The sequence below is a fragment of the Tupaia chinensis genome, unplaced genomic scaffold (genome assembly GCF_000334495.1).
Source record: "Tupaia chinensis unplaced genomic scaffold, TupChi_1.0 Scaffold147312_1, whole genome shotgun sequence".
NCBI classification, from domain to species: domain Eukaryota; kingdom Metazoa; phylum Chordata; class Mammalia; order Scandentia; family Tupaiidae; genus Tupaia; species Tupaia belangeri.
The window spans coordinates 3,307,996-3,312,742 of NW_006207163.1; the positions used below are offsets into that span (position 1 = coordinate 3,307,996).

A 4,747-nucleotide genomic window follows, 5' to 3' on the forward strand; every position below is an offset into this window, starting at 1 on the left:
TCAAAACAACAGTTTCATGGGTAAATTTTGATTAAAATATGGTTAAGTAAGGAAATTAGTGCAGCCTAATTTATAGGTTTGTTTTTTTTTCTTTCTTTCTTTTTCCTGCAAATCAATATCAGTCAGAAAAGGACCACTAAAATATTAGGCTCTCTCTCAGCCCTGACCCTGAAATATAATGGAAAGGAAAAACTATCTCCTCAGTGGAAAGAACTGTAGATATTATACATGGATATCCACCTTTCCTAGAAGACATGCTCTGAGTTATCGAACCTATGCTGGTTCATGAACAGTGGCTCTCATTTGTCTTGTTAGAGATTTGAGAGGGATAGAATGGAACCAGCCAATGGTGTGGTGGTTAAAGAATCTGGATGGATCCCACATAATCAACTGTGTGGTTCAAGTCATGGACCCAGCAGCTCGAAAAACACACTGAACACATGTGCACGCATGCCTAAAATCCCAAAAGGAGGAAGGTAGAAGAGAAGGGATTGTGGCAAGACCATTCCTCATGGGGAATGCTTTCTCTCTATCTCTCTCTCTCTATCTCACTCTAGTGAGCATACACACCCTCTAATAAATTTTTTTAAAAGATTATAATGATATTGACTTCGGGGTTTGAAAAATATGTGAGGATAGGCCCCAAATAATGATTCCATGGTATGAAAATAGCTAAGTCTCAAAGGGATGTTCACCATAGGACATGCAGAGGAAAGGTGCTTTTAAATAATCCAATGGACAAAACACTTAGTCTGTAGAGTTAGCCATAAACTTTTCTTAGCTATTTCAAAATTTGTTTAATAGTTTCAAGATCCACATGCTTACAGTGGCAGAGATGAAAATTTCACATTGCTCAACACCAGGTCACCTTGAATTCATGTTCCAGCCTCAGCCTCTCAAATTGCTGGGATTACTTACTCTGAGTTACGAACCTACATGCACTAGAACTGACAATTATGATGGACCAAGAATAGAACCTAAGCCTCCTGTGTGGTTTCAGCCTGCAGATCATAGCATCTTAGCAGTGTGCACGATGGCTCTGCCTAAATATTATTTAAAATAGAATAACACACACACATTTACTCACCTGTATTTCCCCTGACCAATACTTTGTCACCTATAAAATGTACCATCTGTGCAAAACACATTCTCTGTAGATGAAACTACCTGAATGGGTCTTGTATTATCCAGAAGAACACATATATTAAACTGAGTCTTATAACTAATGGCTCTATTCTTTAAAAAATGTCCTGAAAATGCAATGACAAGTAATAACAATTTCCCAAGAAATATTAAGGATGTCAAGGTAATTTTGTTTCTTTTTACATAAATAACATACACATAATTTCAAAAACTGGGAGTTTGATGATTATGTCTACTGGGGGAAAAACATTTCTGCACTTGAGACTGAATGAATTTTAGAAGGAAAGATAATTTATATATATGTATATATATTTTATGATTACACAGCACTGCATAATTTAAAAAAGCCATAGAGTCCTCATTGCTCTGTTTTCTGTTTTGCTAAGAGCCATTAAGATATATACATGTATGTATAGTAATATGTATGTAGGCACACTTATGTGTATGTATAGTACACATATATGTGAATCTGTCAATACATGCACATAAATTTTCATATGAGTATGCATACATATGTGAATTTGCAGATGTGTGTGTACATGTGTTCCTTCTGTAATAAGAGCAACTTACTCTTTCCTGAAGACCCAAAGGGTATCTCTTCTTTCAGTCACTTCATTCTGTCTACTATGGGAAGTCCTTCTCCATCATTCTCCATCCATGAAAACACATTCCAGCTGGGGTCCTAATGGAATAATGGCATGTGGTGAAGCTGGTTTTACTGATCTTATCTTGAAGCTATGTATCGGTTCTTCAAAGCCCTGTCTTTTTATTTATTACAGGATCTCAGAATTGGTAGTTGGGCCAAAGTTGTTTTCTATGTGGATGAGTGAGTTTTGCCCACACCATCTAAAGTGTCCCATCTCTGCTTGAACAACAGGTTTGTAGTTGGTTTGATACAATGTTTCCACAGATGTTGAGGAAAGTGTTCTATAAAGTCCCCATGGAAGGAAGATGTACAGCTGTTTCTCATTTCTTCTCCTAACTTAGTGGTTTAGTTAGAGAAGTATATAAGACAGCACAAAGCTGTGTGAGACATTATTATGGGGAGTTTGAGCTTCATTTCTTTTTCCATGAGCAAAGTAATAGAATGTCTACCTCTGACACTTTGTAAGAGAAAAATAAAGTGATGTATATAAAGTACTTAGCAAAAGAGAAGCACATGATCAGCAGGCAATAATGCCATAATAACAATAAAGTACTTTCTTTTCTTTTCTTTTCTTTCTTTTTTTTTTTTGGAGAGTTTTTTTTTTTTGCTCTAGGGCACGTGCACTCGCCAGACCGGCAGAGGCACATGATCAGCAGGCAATAATGCCATAATAACAATAAAGTACTTTCTTTTCTTTTCTTTTCTTTCTTTTTTTTTTTTGCTATAGGGCACGTGCACTCGCCAGACAGACAGAGAGAGACAGAGAGACAGAAAGCGAGAAATCACCCCCCAGAGGGGATGGCCACGCTGCAATCCCTTCTCTTCCATTCTCCTCTCGGGATCTTGGGCATGCACGCACACACGCCTGGCATGAGTTTTAAGCCACCAGGTTCGGGACATGAACCGCGGTCGACTACGTGGGAGTCCAGTGACATAGCCATTATGCTAACTGCTGGTCCCAAAGTACTTTATTTTCTAATGAATAAATATTTTTTGTCCCAGGTGAAAGAAAATGAGAATCATTTCTACAACATATTTTGCTTATGGTCCTTTGCTTAATATTATATGGTTTACTTCTATTACCATTACATAATTATTACTAGCACTCTTTTTTTACTCTCGAGAATTTTCCATTTGGAAAACCAAGGACTTCTAGTCTTCCTTCATGGCCACGTTACAGTTTAAAAGTATCATGGAACCATCTACGTATTGTGGAATTGGCAAAATCATCTAATCCAAATAAGCAAAATAATCATGCATCATTCTTTCTTTTTTTCCCCTCTTTAGAAACATTATAAAGAAAATTTTAGGCTAAGCCATAGGAAAGTATGTTGCTATGTTGTAGGAATAATCACATCATACATATTTCTTAACACTATTTATAAAAAAGCACATGCCTGTTGGTGATTTAGCATTGAAAACTGCATCATTTCACTACACGTCTTGCTTGTTATAAAACTGCAACAGTAGTATTTTGTTCACAAAAGATGTCAGACTTGATTTCTTAGGCAAACTAATGTTTGTTTGTTTGTTTCTAAAGGATAAAAAATAACAAACAAATACAGTTTAAACAAGAATGTAATCCAAAAAAAGTATAAGAAAAAAGCAGGCCTACCCAAAATCTCTAACAAAGCCATGTGATTGACAAAAAGGGGAAGCTATTTTCTCATGATGTATATAGTAATATCTTCAGCTTGACTGGTAAGCGAAGTATTTGTCCTGGAAAAAGAAATGATGTACACTGTAAAGATATATGTGATTAAATGTAAATTTAAAAAATCTGTTTGGACAAAAATAGTTTGATCTAATGGTCACAGACCATCTGCTATTTAGATTCTTGTTTTCTGTGTTGTATTATTGTCCAGTATGGGGCAGGATCCCTCTGGAATGAAGGTCTTCAAGGAAGAAGGGAGAAGTTCAGAAAGTAATCTTTCTAGGCTTATGGCTTGTTTTGGACAAAAGAAGTTATATCAATTATTTCTATAACCTGCCCAGAGGAAAAGAAATTATAACTTTCATGATTCACATAGAGGGAGGGAGAAAGAACCGCAGAAAGTCAGAGACCTGCTTCTGAGGCCTCTCCTCTCTCTTTCAGTTCACAATATTCAGCATACCTAGGTGCCCTATTTGAGGTACTTTATTTTATTTTATTCTTCTTATTTTTTTTGGAGAGGTTTTTGCTATAGGGCACATGTACTTGCCAGAAAGGCAGAGAGAAACAGAGACAGAAAGTGAGAAATCACCACCCATTATGGGGGATGGCCATGCCGCAATCCCCTCTCCTCCATTCTCCTCTCAGGATCTTGGGCGCGCAGGTACTTTATTTTCTAAACCCTGACAGTAGACAATATCTTTTGGAAATTTCCTCAGTAGTACTCAAAAGTTGTTTATTTTAACAATCGTCATCTATTATCCTCATTGCAGAATTATCTGATTTAAGAAACAGCATGTTGGTTTTCATAATTATATAAGATACGTCATAACATAATTTTATCACAGAAATGTTCACTGTATTAATGACTTTGGTTGCTAACTACACTTTTTTTTTTTAGTAGACAAAGCAGAAATTTGCCATCCTTACTGGCTTAACTTCATTTATGTATAAATTAGGTCTCTCAATGTCTAAAATGCAGAAAGAGAAGATATCTAATGATTCAAGTAAAACAATATTAAAATAGTCTCACTCTATATTATAAAAGTAGTGTTAGAATAAAGGAAAAATTACATGTAGTCTCTCAAAAGCTTTGAGAACACCATAAGCCTCTGTTATACAAAAATTTGTCCTAAGACTTTTATGAATCTGAAATTTGTGAATATTCCCAAAACATCATTTTCTCAATAAAATTCAATGAAATACAACTAAAAAACAAACAAGGGCCAGCAGCTGGCGTGGTGGTTAAGGGCGCTGGACTCCCACATGGCGAACTGCTCTTTAATTCCTGGCTTGCTCTCTTTTTC

General features: G+C 36.0%; 1 long non-coding RNA gene across 2 annotated transcripts in view; it reads right to left on the bottom strand.

Annotated features, from left to right (window-relative positions):
• Positions 1-4,747, bottom strand: part of LOC102474548 (uncharacterized) — an 11,405-nt gene that overhangs the window by 5,610 nt on the left and 1,048 nt on the right. For both annotated transcript variants that reach the window (XR_337562.1, XR_337561.1), the window contains exon 2: positions 1,714-1,825. This is a non-coding gene — a long non-coding RNA (uncharacterized LOC102474548). The remainder of the gene's footprint in view (positions 1-1,713; positions 1,826-4,747) is intronic.